We start from the raw sequence: 16,647 nt of genomic DNA, 5'->3' as shown, positions 1-16,647 counted from the left end.
AGAATAAAACCAAATATGTATATAATTACAATAACAGAGGATGGAATAAAGTAACTAGCTTATAATAAAAAGTAATAAACTGAATAATGAATATCTAATAATATGCATATTAAAATAGATACACTTCCAAAATGAAAAAAAAAGAGTCCCAGGTGATGCAGGCATAAACTAACAGCAAAACATAAAAGCTGATGTAACAATATTAACATCAGATTTGCAAAAGGGACTATAAGGCACAAAGTGTTTAGTTAAAGCAAGTTACTTAATGAGTTAAAAAGTTGACTAAAAAATCAAAAATAGGAAAACATATATGATTGCTTACAATTTTGTAAAGTGATTATTACCATATTACTAGAAAAAATTGACATATGATCAAAGTGAGAAATATTTGATAAATCAACAGACAAAAGTAATATTATATGCAAATTGAACATAATGACTATTCTTAAACTAACAGATATATTATTAACTTTTGCATACAATAGTGATTAAATATGCCTTATTACTAAATATTTCACTTTCTATGCATTTTCACTATCATTTCATATCACCATTCAGGCTGATATAATTTAAATAAATAAAAAACAGACAAAAATACAGCAAACTGCATTATTTATAAATAAAAGAAATTTATTTCTCAAGTTTCTGAGTGTGGAAATTCCAAGATCAAGGTGCAAGCATGATAGCGATCTAGTGAGGGCCCTATTCCTCATTCAGAGCTGGTTCAAAGCCCGTGCATGCTGCAGTCCATGGGGTTGTAAACAGTTGAACATGACTTAGTGGCTTAGTGGCTGAACAACAGGCAACATTCTTTTACAAAAGATGCAGAGTCAGCATGACTAACCACAGTGAAAGGAACAGATGTAATATGGAGTCTGATTTTTTCCTCACTATTAAAAATTCCTTCCTGGGAAGAGGAAGTGTAAAACAGTGGCTACAATGATTTGGGATATTCTGAACAGATCTATTCTATAGAAAGGTGAAGGTGGATAAGAAAGCTATGGTACATATACACAATGGAGTATTACTCAGCCATTAAAAAGAATACATTTGAACCAGTTCTAATGAGGTGGATGAAACTGGAGCCTATTATACAGAGTGAAGTAAGCCAGAAAGAAAAATACCAATACAGTACACTAACGCATATATATGGAATTTAGAAAGATGGTAATGACAACCCTGTATGCGAGACAGCAAACGAGACACAGATGTATAGAACAGTCTTTTGGACTCTGTTGGAGGGGTATGATTTGGGAGAATGGCATTAAAACATGCATAATATCATATAAAAAATGAATTGCCAGTCCAGGTTCGATGCAGGATACAGGAAGCTTAGGGCTGGTGCACTGGGATGACTCAGAGGGATGGTATGGGGAGGGAGGTGGGAGGGGGGTTCAGGATGGGGAACACGTGTACACCCGTGGTGGATGCATGTTGATGTATGGCAAAACCAATACAATATTGTACAGTAAAAAATAATAATAATAATAAAAAAAGAAAGGTGAAGGTGAAGTCGCTCAGTCGTGTCTGACTTTTGTGACCCCGGGGACTGTAGTCTACCAGGCTTCTCCGTCCATGGGATTCTCCAGGCAAGAATACTGGAGTGGGTTACCATTTCCTTCTCCAGGGGATCTTCCCGACCCAGGGATCAAACCTGGGTCTCCAACATTGAGGGCAGACGCTTTAACCTCTGAGCCACCAGGAAAGCCCATGAAAAGGTAGAAGCTACCTTAGAGGCTACCTTAATATAGGGAATGAAGATTTCCATACCGAGTATGTGCAATCTATCCTTATTTCTGATAAGACACTACTTTTTGAGGCATATTGTTGACTAAAATATCAACCTAAAATTTTAGATATATATCCCATAAAATTATCTTTTAAACAAATTCAAATTTTCTATCTTTGAGTTTGTTTAAATTCTCCTGTTTTCAACAATTTATAATTTCAGTCTGTGAACCTCTTTAGAAGGTGAATTCCAGAAGTCTTCTGACTGCTTGGTGAAATAACACATCCTTATATTTGTTTAACATGACCTTAGAGTATGTGAATTTTATTCCTCAAAAGAACATGTTTAAAGATGAATTAGGAATATCCTAATGACTCTACTTTTATACTGGAAAATATATCATCTCTTAGAATTCTGAACTCTCTCAAGGCTTTTCTCAGTTTAATAAACAACATGTAAATAATAGATTTAATAGACATAGACATTGAAATGTCTGTTTTATAAATTAATAATCCAAGTAATTCAAGTTTTAAAACCAGTAAAAGAAATAGTATTTCTAGTTACTTCAAAAACTGAAAGTGAATAGCTTCATTTGTGATTTAAATCTTTATTTACATCCAAGAGCAGAGTGCCTTCAACTGCAAGTTGTGAAGTTAATCTTGTAAAAAGTAAAGCACCTTTGTCAATTTGACCCCTTTTGTCTCCTAATGAAGTTATCCTTCCTGATTCTGTGCTATATTTCTGTTGATTTCTTTTGTTCTAACCTGAGTATACTATACAGTGGCAACTAAGAATAATAATTATAATCAAGTTTTAGTTAATCACCTCCCAAACATGATAGAAACTACTATAGAATTTTTTATAGAATGCACAGAGTGATGTGAGAGTGAAGTCCAAATCAAGTTGTCTTACTTTCGAAAAGGAAAGTAAAAAATAACACTACACTTATTTAAATTTAATATTTCAAGTTTTGTTTTTCAGTTCTAGTGTTTTATACTGACTTTCTCTAAGAAATCATAATTTCTGAGTTTTTCTTTATTTCTTTTGCATGTATTTAACTTTGTAAATTGGTATTAAATATGTACTCTTAGGAAGAAATGTTTAAAAAACTTGAACAATATTGCTACATTTTATTGTTAAAATGACAAATATTTTCTTGACAACATATGTTTTTAGAAACTTCATGATAAATTCTTACCGTGGAGGTATGTTAATTTTCAGTGTTTACATTAATATCATTTCTACCTGCAGCTTAAAAATGAAAGCTCACAAATTCTTAAAGGAATCTATAACCTTGGTATTGCTTTAAACGTCAAATGTTTATTGCTTCTCTCATTAATAATTTTTGTAAGAATGGCATGCAGGTGTTTTCTTGCATAAAAGATTAACTAGTAAACTGACCTCATTTTGTGTTCTGTGGAACAAAATCAGGTTCTGCTTGGATGCGGATGTGGCTTATTGTAACACCTTGGGTATTCTTAAGTGTCATCAGCAGTCTCCTCTAGCTGTTAGCACATTATCCTGAGAATCTACATCATTAGTTTAAATTAAGTTCACTTAATTAGCCAGCTGGTACTCTCCTTGTCAGACTGATAAACAAGCTGTGCTTCACTGTTCCTTCATGTCAAGGCTAAACTCCAAGTTCTGTGTATCTTTGTTGCTATTCTCAGAACTTCACTCTGACTAAACATGCCATCTTTATAGAAGTTGATACAACTGGAGCATAACCAATAGAGCATCAGTTTTAAATTATCTGTAATTGGTGCACCCCTTCAAGAAGTACTGATAAATGTGTATCTCACTAGGTATGTTGAAATTATGAGGGAGTTAAAGTTTATAGATATACAAAGAGAAAACCTTCATACTTTGAGTAAATTGTATCCTATTTGATGTTTGAAACAATGTTTTAAAATATTAAAGAAAAATATTACCAATATGTTTATAAAACTACAAGTAAAGCTGTTTGTTATTGCCTTATGTAGTATATTCTACACACTTTTTTTACAAAGGAATAGGATAAGAAGTTACTTCATCATGATAATATAACAGTCTGAAAAGGTGCTTACATGGGAAATTATGAAATATGGATTTTAGGATCTGTATATATAGATAGCTACTATTAATTAATTACAATAATGATTTGAAAGATGTTTCTAAATATGTCTAATAAGTCAATAAATCTTTGAAAGAAGGATTTTGGTGGCTTAATTACCTGAATGTCAGCAAGACAAGCAAAGGCTGCTGTATACACAAAAGAATGGTGTTTGTGGGATGAGAGAGAAATTTCCAACATATAGTGTTAGAAAATTTTATTTAAACGAAGTCCCACAGAACCATTCAACAGATTAAAAGTGATCCCCTTTGTTCTATAATGGTGGTGGGGGTTGAATCACATGCTGCACATGCACGTGCTTAGAAATCTCATTTCTAAGCTTCTAAAGGCAAAGTTTGATAACAGTTATTCTAGCAAAACAATGTTGATAGGCAAATGCAAACTATAATAAGTAATCCTTGAGCATTCTATGTGCATAAGTTAATCTTGAAGTGAAAGATAAGCATATGTGTAATCCTTTTTCCCAATCTTATATTTCTGAACATTATATTCTGAATTTTATATTTTCTGAGATATGCTTGGTGGCTGCAGAAACAAAACAAAAAAATATATATATATATATCAATGCTCTCCAAATGGAGTATATACAACAAAAAAGCACTGAGAGATGAATAGATGGGAAGGTAATCCCAGGATATTTTTTATATTTCTTAAACTAAAAAAAGAATCATATTACTTTTAAAAAATATTTAATAAATGGAATAATATTGGAGACCTGCATTCATCTGTATTTGGGATGGTGGGTATGAGGGTACTTGGCAGGAAAGTGGGAGTTTTACAGTTGGAAAGAGTGGACATTGGTTGTTGTTTTAGTCACTAGGTCGTGTCTGACTCTATTTGCAACTCCTTGGAGTTGCAAGGCTCCTTGGAGCCCTCCAGGGTCCTCTGTCCATGGGAATTCCACAGTAAGACTACTGGACTGGGTTGCCATTTCCTTCTCTAGGGGATCTTCCCAACCCAGATAGAACTCATGTCTCTTGCATTGGCAAGCAGATTCTTTACCACTAAGCCACCTGGATGATGAGCATGAGAGCATTTGAGAGGAAAGTGAGAGTTTTATAGTTTGGAGGGATGGACATTGGTGCAATGAGATTATTTGGTTTATTTTTATCTATACAAATGAGATAGCATAGTGCACACATCAACAGACAGACTGTCATGAAGTTTAAAAAATTTGCATTTGTAATATATTTAGAGAAAAGCTTTGTTCATAACAAATCTTGTTAAGCATATATATTATAAAACAATAAAAATGATTAAATTATTATGCTATTGGGCATGATGTTCAATTTTGCCAATTACTTTTCCCAGTGAAGTAGATGTTTTTCAGTTTCTCAGTCATGTTCAACTCTTTGTGACCCTATGGACTGCAGCACACCAGGCTTCCCTGTCCTTCACCATCTCCTGGAGCTTGCTCAAACTCATGTCCATTGTGTTGATGATTCTATTTTCTCATCTCATCCTCTGTTGTCTGCTTCTCTTCCTGCCTTCAATCTTTCTCAGCATCAGGTTCTTTTCTAATGAGTTGGCTCTTTGCATTAGATGGCCAAAGTATTGGAGCTTCACCTTCAGCAGTAGTCCTTCCAATGAATATTCAGGACTGATTTCCTTTAGGATTGACTGGTTGGATCTCCTTGCAGACTAAGGGACTCTTAAAAGTCTTCTCCAACACCACAGTTCAAAAGAATCAATTCTTCAGTGCTCAACCTACTTTATGATCCAACTCTCACATCCATACATGACTATTGGAAAAAACATAGCTTTGACTATATGGACATTGGTTGGCAAATTAATATCTCTGCTTTTTAATATGCTGCCTATGTTTGTCATAGCTTTTCTTCCAAGGACCAAGCATCTTTTATTTTCATGGCTGCAATCATCATCTGCAGTGAATCTGGAGTCCAAGAAAATAAAATCTGTCATTGTTTCCATTGTTTCCCCATTTATATGCCATGAAGTGATGGGACCAGATGCCATGATCTTCATTTTTTGAATGTTGAGTTTTAAGCAAGCTTTTTATTCTCCTCTATGTATACCTGTGGTGGATTCGTTTTGATGTTAGGCAAAACTAATACAGTGTTTCAGGTTTAAAAATAAAATAAAATTTAAAAAAAATTTTTTTTTAAAAAGAGTCTCTTTTATTCCTCTTTGTTTTCTGCCATAAGGGTGGTATAATCTGCATGTCTGAGATTATTGATATTTCTTCCAGCAATCTTGATTCCAGCTTGTGCTTCATCCAGCTGGCATTTTGCTTGATATACTCTGCATATTACTTAAATAAGCAGGGTGACACTATGCAGCCTTGATGTACTTCTTTATCAATTTTGAACCAGTCCATTGTTCCATGTCCTCTTCTAACTGTTGCTTCTTGACCCGCATACAGGATTCTCAGGAGGCAGGTAAGGTGGTGTATGAAGACCTACAAGACCTTCTAGAACTGATACAGAAAAAAAAAAAAAAAAAAAAAGCCCTTTTCATCATAGGGGACTGGAATTCAAAAGTAGGACGTCAAGAGATACCTGGAGTAGTAGGCTAGTTTGGCCATGGAGTACAAAATGAAACAGGGCAGAGGCTAAAAGAGTTCTGCCAAGAGAATGCACTGGTCATAGCAAACACCCTCTTCCAACAACACAGGAGCTGACTCTACACATGGCCATCACCAGATGGTCAACACTAAAATCAGATTGATTATATTCTTTGCAGCCGAAGATGGAGATGCTCTATGCAATCAGTAAAAACAAGATTGGGAGCTGACTGTAGCTCAGATCATGAACTCCTTATTACCAAATTCATACTTAAATTGAAGAATATAGAGAAAACCACTAGGCCATTCAGGTATGACCTCAATAAAATCCCTTACTATTATACAGTGGAAGTAACAAGTAGATTCCAGGGATAGGAGCTGATAGAATGCCTGAAAAACTATGGGGGGAGGTTCCTAACATTATACAGGAGGAGGTGCTTAAAACTCTCCCCAAGAAAAAGAAATGCAAAAAGGCAAAATGGTTGTCTGAGGAGGTCTTACAAATAGCTGTGAAAAGAAGCGACATGAAAGGCAAATGAGAAAAGGAAAGATATACTCATCTGAATGCAGATTTCCAAAAAAACAGCAAGGAGAGATATGAAAGACTTCCTAAGTGATCAATGCAAAGAAATATAGGAAAACAATAGAATGGGAAAGGCTAGATATCTCTTCAACAAAATTAGAGACACCAAGGGAACATTTCATGAAGAGATGGGGACAATATAGGACAGAAACAGTATGGATCTAACAGAAGTAGAAAATATTAAGAAGAGGTGGCAAGAATACACAGAAGAACTATACAAAACAGATCTTAGTGATCCAGATAACCATGATGGTGTGATCATTCAGCTAGAGCCACACATTCTGGATTGTGAAGTCAAGTGGGGCTTAGGAAGCATCACTATGAACAAAGCTAGTGGAGGTGATAGAATTTCAGCTGAGCTATTTTTAAATCCTAAAAGATGATGCTGTGAAGGTACATCCCTCAATATGCCAGCAAATATGGGAAACTCAGCAGTGGGCACAGAACCAGTAAAGGTCAGCTTTCGTCCCAATCCCAGAGAAAGGCAATTGCCAGGAGCCAGCGTGAGGAACTCCACCCGTGGCAAAGGTCATGAGGAAGGAGGCTCAGCATATGCAAAGGCGGGATCGAGCCTCAGGAGTCCCCCTGGAAATTCTCGAGCATCTACCCCCAAAACCAGAGTCTGCTTACTTTACTGCTTTGTGCTCTCACCTACACCTCTGACTTTATGGGGGGCTGTCCCCCACCACCATCTCTCTCTCTGAAAAAGAGTTAACTTACAGCTCCAGTTAATAAAGTTCCTGGGTGTGACAAGAGTGTTTTAGTTCACAAACTCCTTTGGAAGCTCTCTAGCCTGCCTGAACAGGTTCTTCTGGCCACATGTGATTGTTCACAGCCTCCCAACCGTGAGAGGCATGAGATGTTCTAAACTTTCTAAATACAGTCAGAGGTGTAGGTGAGAGCTCCCCCCTCAGAGCAATTAGGGTCATCAGCCCTATTGCTCCCACAGTGTTGAGTTTTGGGGATGGATAGGACCCCACTCAGGGTGCTGCAGACCCCTCTGTAGGATAGACAGGGTGAGTAGGAGTGGGAAGTGTTAAAAGGGTTGATGAAAAACCTGGTTTTCTGAAACAAATTCTATCCCTATTTAACCACTCTTTATATCTTTTACCATTCTGTTGTTTTCCTCTATTTCTTTGCATTGATCGCTGAAGAAGGCTTTCCTATCTCTTCTTGCTATTCTTTGGAACTCTGCATTCAGATGCTTATATCTTTCCTTTTCTCCTTTGCTTTTCACTTCTCTTCTTTTTACAGCTATTTGTAAGGCCTCCCCAGACTGCCATTTTGCTTTCTTGCATTTATTTTCTATGGGAATGGTCTTGATCCCTGTCTCCTGTACAATGTCATGAACCTCATTCCATAGTTCATCAGGCACTCTGTCTATCAGATCTAGGCCCTAAAACCTACTTCTCACTTCCAATGAGAAAGACTAGGGATCTCTTCAAGAAAGTCAGAGATACCAAAGGAATATTTCATGCAAAGATGGGCTCGAGAAAGGACAAAAATGGTATGGACCTAACAGAAGTAGAAGATATTAAGAAGAGGTGGCAGGAATACACAGAAGAACTGTACAAAAAAGATCTTCATGACCCAGATAATCACGATGGTGTGATCACTGACCTAGAGCTAGACATCCTGGAATGTGAAGTCAAGTGGGCCTTAGAAAGCATCGCTATGAACAAAGCTAGTGGAGGTGGTGGAATTCCAGTTGAGCTATTTCAAATCCTGAAAGAGGATGCTGTGAAAGTGCTGCACTCAATATGCCAGCAAATTTGGAAAAACTCAGCAGTGGCCACAGGACTGGAAAAGGTCAGTTTTCATTCCAATCCCAAAGAAAGGCAATGCCAAAGAATGCTCAAACTACGCACAATTGCACTCATCTCACATGTTAGTAAAGTAATGTTCAAAATTCTCCAAGCCAGGCTTCAGCAATATGTGAACCGTGAACTTCCTGATGTTCAAGCTGGTTTTAGAAGAGGCAGAGGAACCAGAGATCAAATTGCCAACATCCGCTGGATCATGGAAAAAGCAAGAGAGTTCCAGAAAAACATCTATTTCTGCTTTATTGACTATGCCTAAGCCTTTGACTGTGTGGATCACAATAAACTGTGGAAAATTCTGAAAGAGATGGGAATACCAGACCACCTGATCTGCCTCTTGAGAAATTTGTATGCAGGTCAGGAAGCAACAGTTAGAACTGAACATGGAACAACAGACTGGTTCCAAATAGGAGCAGGAGTTCATCAAGGCTGTATATTGTCACCCTGTTTATTTAACTTATATGCAGAGTACATCATGAGAAACGCTGGACTGGAAGAAAGCACAAGCTGGAATCAAGATTGCCGGGAGAAATATCAATCACCTCAGATATGCAGATGACACCACCCTTATGGCAGAACGTGAAGAGGAACTCAAAAGCCTCTTGATGAAAGTGAAAGAGGAGAGTGAAAACGTTGGCTTAAAGCTCAACATTTAGAAAACAAAGATCATGGCATCCGGTCCCACCACTTCACGGGAAATAGATGGGGAAACAGTGGAAACAGTGTCAGACTTTATTTTTCTGGGCTCCAAAATCACTATAGATGGTGACTGCAGCCATGAAATTAAAAGACGCTGACTCCTTGGAAGGAAAGTTATGACCAACCTAGGATAGCATATTCAAAAGCAGAGACATTACTTTGCCAACAAAGGTCTGTCTAGTCAAGGCTATGGTTTTTCCTGTGGTCATGTACGGATGTGAGAGTTGGACTGTGAAGAAGGCTGAGCTGCCGAAGAATTGATGCTTTTGAACTGTGGTGTTGGAGAAGACTCTTGAGAGTCCCTTGGACTGCAAGGAGATCCAACCAGTCCATTCTGAAGGAGATCAGCCCTGGAATTTCTTTGGAAGGAATGATGCTAAAGCTGAAACTTCCAGTACTTTGGCCACCTCATGCGAAGAGTTGACTCATTGGAAAAGACTCTGATGCTGGGAGGGACTGGGGGCAGGAGGAGAAGGGGACTGACAGAGGATGAGATGGCTGGGTGGCATCACTGACTCAATGGTCGTGAGTCTGGGTGAACTCTGGGAGCTGGTGATGGACAGGGAGTCCTGGCGTGCTGCGATTCATGGGGTTCGCAAAGAGTCGGACACGACTGAACGACTGATCTGATCTGATCTTGTATCTTTAATTTTATAGTATCCTGTTCGCCGACATTGTCTCCCCTTCGAATTCCCTGGATCCACCAGGGCTGGACCCCAGTAAGCAATGCCAAAGAATGTTCAACTACTGCCCAATTGCACTCATTACATATGCTAGCAAAGTAATGCTCAAAATTCTGCAAGCTATGCTCAAAAGTATGTGAACTAAGAAATTCCAGATATTCAAGGTGGAATAAAAAATCAGAGGAATCTGAGATCAAATTGCCAACACCCATTGGGTCATAGAAAAAGCAAAAGAATTCTAGAAAAACATCTGCTTCATTGACTATGCTAAAGCCTTTGTGTTGATCACAACAGATTGTGGAAAATTCTTCAAGAAATGGCAATACCAGACCACCTTACCTGCCTCTTGAAAAGTAGATATAATGGTACATTAATTATATATTGAGTACTACTATTTACAAGGTATTATTCTAAGTGCAAGAGATGATATCACATAGCTAAACAAACCGAAAAGGCCTGCCTTCCTGGAGCCTAGACCCCAGTGGATGGTGACAGACCAAAGAAGATTATATGTAAATTCTACAATATGGGAAGTGGTCAGTGTTATTGGAAAAGGTAAAGCAGCAGAACAAGGCAGGTGGGATTGGGAAAGTTAAGGACAGAGGGCAGGGTGGCCATGGTTGGCCTCACCTACAAGGTGAGTTCTCAACCAAGGTGTACAGGAAGCAGACACTTGGTTATCTGGGAAAGACTGGTTCTGGGGGAATAGTCCTCCAAATGGGAGTAGTGTGACTGACTGACATGTTGGATGAACAGCAAAGTGGCCGGAGCATCTAGATCAGAGACATGGGCAGGAATGAGGGGCAGTGTGGGAAGTGAGGGGTCTGAGAAAGAAGACCAGGAGTGACAAGTCATTATAAGGACGTCTGTCTTTTACTCTGAGGGAAATGAGATGACTTCACAGTGTTTTGGCCAAACTGGTGCCATGATCCATCTAATACTCACCAAAAACGAACAAACAAAAAGCAGCAGCAAAAAACCGAGGTCACTCTGATAAATCTATCCAGATTGTGACAAGTAGAAAATTAAAAGATGGAAATCCTGAGGTGAGGTTGGAGATGGCAGAGGCTCCCTGTGCGGTCATAACAGGGCAGGAGCTGCAAAGGTTCAGTTTTTGGAAGGCAGATCCAGCCAGGCCCTGGTGACAGGAAGTAGGGGAGAATGACAGTCAAGGATAATAGAATCTGTAGAATTTTCTTTAAAACTGTGAAAAAACGAACTGCTTTACAACACAAAGGCTTACAGGCTTAATTGTGGCAAGAATTTTTAAGTGTCAAATATAGAGCTGTTCTGTTACAAAAGCTAATGGTCTAAACTGACTGATGGTTTAAGTGATTTCCAAAGAAGACTAGCAAATAATTTATAAAATCCAACACCTGTAATTTATCCTTTCAAAGATTGGCCATATAAGTAGGAAAATATCAGTTTTTTGACTGAAAATTGGGTTATCGTAAGATTATCCTGAATACAGTTGTTTGGAAATATTTTCATCATGGTTGTATGATTTCATTGCTGAAAACCATGTCAACGTTTCCTCTGTAAAATGGATTATATCTGCACATTTGAAAATTGTAAATAGATTTTTCCTAGGAGTTAAACACCTTCCAAATATAGTAGTCAGAATTATTTTTCATTTTTATCTGAATGTCTTTTTTAGTTCTGGTGAGCTTTTACAACCTAAAAGCAAAATAAACTGAATTTAATACCAAACCTGTGAAATGCTGCAAACAAAAATTGTTCACACATTTTGGAGGGCATTGAATAAACATCTTTCAAATTCTGAAGTTGCTTTGAAAATTTATACTTTCTTCCTTCAGAAACATTTATCTTATTTGAAGGAGATTAATCGTGAACAACTTCTGACACTTCCTAGAACATATTCTCATAAGTTAACTTTTAAAAATAGTCTCTGCTTGCCATTTATAAAAGAAAATGTTCGTAGTTTAAGGCTCAGTGAAAGCATCACCTCCTCTTATTCCTCATCCTGTTCTTACATCTTCCTTTGATCTTCCACGGCAATTGCCCTGTATTTTTATTAACTAGACATGCATCTAGTTATTTTAAGTTCTTCTACCCTATCACCTATAAACTCTTCCAGGACTAAGACTGTGATTATTAATTATTAAAGAATTATCAAATTCTTCATTTGCTAAATAAAGGCATTACATCTCTAAAACACTGTGATGCTGCCATGTATTTTAATACAGTTAGTGGTATTTTTATAATGTTTAACACTCACCAGACTTACCTGGGCACTTTATACTTACCACCTTACCTGATATTTACAGGAACCCTTTGAAGTAGTGCCGAGGTCCAGCCCCGGCTAATCCAGGGTATTCGAAGGGGAGACGGAGTAGGTGACCTATTTATTTATTTATTTATTCAAAGATATAAAGAATAATAGAATGAGGATAGCTCAGTAGGAAAATTCAGTGGAGAAAAGAAGCTGAGTAGCTTGGTTTACGCGGGAGACCAATAAAACTTCAAGACAAGAAGTTTGCACCACTTACGTAGGCCGCAGGCATCCTTCCGTTCTCCCGAAGGAGAGGAGACACTGAGGCCTCCCCGGTCGGATCTTAGAAGCCCAGGCATAATTAGTAAGCATGGTGGGTTCCGGGCTCCAGATGGAGACTCAGCTGGAAGTTAAAGGGAAGAATGACATGGGGAGACCAAGTGTTGGTGAGCAAGGCCCCTAGCTTTATTTTTAACAGGGGCTTTTATACCCTAAGTTACACATAGAGGATAATAGGGGATGCAAAGTCAGCAGTCTTTGATGCTTATCAAAAACCAGGGTTTCTTTCCTGCAAATTTATCATATACAAATGGTTTAGGTGATTTACATCATCTTCTGGCCAGAAGGCCTATTAACATTTTATGACTCTTGACAAGGACTTATCAACAAAGTCTTATTTTCTCTAAGAGTAATTATTTTAAGGTTTGGCGCCATCTTCCGAAGATAAGATTACATTCCTATAGGGAGGATGTGTAATGGGTTTACAAAGGAAAGAATTTATTACCTTAAGGGTCTAAAGTTACTAACACCAAGGCCACTACTTATTTTTTCTACATACCAACTATTAATTAATACATATTCAAGGACACAATTCAGGGGATGTGGAAACTTGGCAACAAACATTGGCTCATCAATTAAATCTTTTTTTTTTTTAATTTTATTTTATTTTTAAACTTTACATAATTGTATTAGTTTTGCCATATATCAAAATGAATTCGCCACAGGTATACATGTGTTCCCCATCCTGAAATCTTTTACTAGTTTTATTCTGACAGTTTCTAACTCTCTGAGAGGCTCTAAGCTATTTGAATATCTTAAGCTTCCTGTGCCTCTTGAGGCTGGGAGACTGTAAACAATCGTATGCATAGCTGTAGGTGTCTGGGTAAACTTGTCAGGCGAGTTAGAGAGCCATCTGAGGGGTTTGGATTTAAACACTCCTACTTGCCCAGGAACTTTATTAATTGGAGCTGTATGTTAACTCTTTGTCAGAGAGAGCGAGATGGTGGTAGGGGACAGCCCCCAGTAAAGTCAGAGGTGAGAGCACAAAGCAATAAAGTAGGCAGACTCTGGTGTTTTGGGCGTAGATGCTCGAGAATATCCGGGAGCACTCCCGAGGCTCGATCCTGCCTTTGCGTATGCCGAGTCTCCTTCCTCATGACCTTTGTCACGAGTGGAATGTCTCTCGCCGGCTCCCAGCGAAGTAGGTGTTATTGTTGTCTCCATTTTATTATAGAGGAAACTGAACCACAGTAAGTTTAGTGACTTCCCAAAGTGTTATTTTCATTATTGTTATTTCAGTTTAAATGAAGACACTAAAATTTGAAGTCAGTTTCAGAATACATGTTCATAACCATGGTGTATAGGGCTTCCCAGGTGGGACTAATGGTAAAGTATCTGTCTATCAATGCAGGAGACATAAAAGATGTGGATCCGATTCCTGGGTTGGGAAGATCCTCTGGAGGAGGGCTTGACAACTCACTCTAGTATTCTTGTCTGGAGAATCCCAGACAGAGGAGCCTGGTGTCTAGAGTCCCTAGGGTCTCAAAGAGTAGGACACGACTGAAGCGACTTGGCACGCAGGCAAACATGGTGTATACTGCCTCTTGATGCTTTTCGCCTGGGATTACATTGCTTATACAAATGCTACTGCATATACTTGGGCCCCATGGGTTTCTCCTCACCTTCCAAAAAAGAAAAAAATATATGTATTTCCTGTCCATGAAGCATAAATAGGAAGGCAACCTATCCAATCCAGACATTGTCAGGAATGAAACTTGTCAACAAGAGGGGCTGCTCTTTCACAGGTAAGGAGGTCCCCACTTAGGGAAAGAACACAGACCCAAATACCAGGTCTGCTGATCACTTGCTCTATGACTACTGGAGAGACAAATGTCTCAGCTTTCTTATCCATTTCATGGGGATATTAACCGAACTATGTTAAATATGGACTGTATGTTAATGTGGATATTAACTATGGACTGTGCTATTATACACTTTGTTGTTGCTTAGTCTCTAAGTCATGTACGACTCTTTGAGTTCCTATGGACTGTAGCCCGCCACGCTCCTCTGTCCAGGGAATCTTCCTGAACCAGGGATTGAATGCATATCTCCTGCATTGGCAGGCATATTCTTTACCACTGATCCACCAGAGAAGCTCAGTATACCCTTTAAAAGATAACATTTATGAATGGCCAGGTGAAAAGAAAAGAAACTTACACAAGCTGACAAACTATAAATTTTTATTCAGATTGTTTCCTACTACATAAAAGCTAGCTAACGATCTTTGCTATTTTTATAACTGTATCTTAAGAATTGAATAACAATGAGGTCTTTCTCATTGTGGTATTGTTGCCTGTTGAACTATTTCAGGCTTCCCTCACAGCTCAGTTGGTAAAAGCCTAAATATTATTCCAATTTAAGTTACATGTAAAGTAGTCTATTAATCATACATAGATCAAATTTAACATATAAAGGGAAAATATGAAAAATCAAAGGAATCTTGCTTTCATGCTTAGTTGCTCAGTAATGTCCAACTCTTTGTGACCTCATGGACTGTAACCCACCAGGCTCCTCTGTCTATGTGATTTCCCAGGCAAGAATACTGGAGTGGGTTACCATTTTCTCCCCAAAGGATCTTCCCAACCCAGGGATCAAAATTGTGCTGTCTGTGTTTCCTGCATTGCAGGTGGATTCTTTACCCGCTGAGCTATACTAGCATAAAATGGAGTGTGAAGTCTTTAGAAGTTGAGGATTAATATTCTCAAATGACAACATTCAAAGCAGGAAGAAAAGAAAAGTGTGATGCATGGAAGTCTCCTCCTGCTATTGTCTCTTTCCATGGAAATGCTTTATTTTCAGAAATCATTCATCATCTTAACTAAGATATGCCATGTGACCACCCCTCATCTCTAGGAAGGCTGGGAAAATTCACACTTCTCAAAGGGGAATAAGCTTAGTCATTGACTTGAATCTCTGCTGCTTTCCAAGGGGACTACCTTCCCTGACAACATTGCTGCCCACCTGAAACCAAAGTATTTTAATGGCTCTGTTAGCTAGAAAAAAAGAGCTGAAGACACTAACACAGAGATGTTTAAACAGGTCTTTTCAGAAATCCAATAATTACTTCGATGTATTGAGAATTTTAAATAGCTAAAATACAGGCCAACATTTTAGAAAAGAAATACATCAGTAAAACCAAGTTGCTGTTGTGATAGTTAAAATATGAATCTCTATATACTCAACAATTATAGCTTACTTTTAGCCCATTGAGAAGAGGATTACATTATGAACTAACTTGGGAAATTCTCTAAGGTCATTCAATAGAGCTCTGGGGAAAAAAATGCTTTCAATATCGGATAAGGGTTGTTGTATTGAATACAATTTGTTTTATGTATTATGTTAGAAGATATGTAACTATTATAGGAAATTACTGAAGTGGAGTGTTAGGTTATAATATCAATAGCCTGGAATTAAGGTGAGTGAAATAACTTCCTGGCAGCGATTTATGTTTTGGAAGTTGTGTTTTCCGTAAATGCTAAGTATAAATATTAGCAGAAAAATGCATTTATCATATCAAGTATAGTACAAAAAGCTGCTTCTCTTTTTTCTGTGCTTTTAGATTTCTCATTAAAGAAACTAAATTAGGTAATTTGTCATTATAGTTGCAACTATATATTAGATTGTTGGTGTTTTAGCATTATAAATGGTCAAATCCCATAACTAGCATTGGGATAGAAAAATCTAATAGTATAAATATAGTTCTTACCTGTACTCAACAACTGATTAAAATGCACATATTAGTCATTTATACCTTGAATTCCTAAATAGCTTCTCTGTTCAACACAATTTGCATAGGTAATGAATGAATATAAAACTATATAAAATCATGTAAAAACATATTAGAATAAGGTATCATATTTCCAAATTAATCAAAATAGAATTTAGAAAATTAATCGGCAACATGCAATTTTAAACTTTTAATTT

At 37.6% G+C, this 16,647-nt stretch overlaps 1 protein-coding gene across 1 annotated transcript in view; it reads left to right on the top strand.

The window, feature by feature from the left end:
* Positions 1–16,647, top strand: part of FSTL5 (follistatin like 5) — an 880,400-nt gene that overhangs the window by 792,987 nt on the left and 70,766 nt on the right. The gene's annotated exons all lie outside the window — the stretch shown is intronic.

This window comes from Bubalus bubalis, chromosome 17, assembly GCF_019923935.1.
Source record: "Bubalus bubalis isolate 160015118507 breed Murrah chromosome 17, NDDB_SH_1, whole genome shotgun sequence".
In the NCBI taxonomy this organism is placed as follows: Eukaryota; Metazoa; Chordata; class Mammalia; order Artiodactyla; family Bovidae; genus Bubalus; species Bubalus bubalis.
This window is presented reverse-complemented; position numbering and strand designations above follow the sequence as displayed.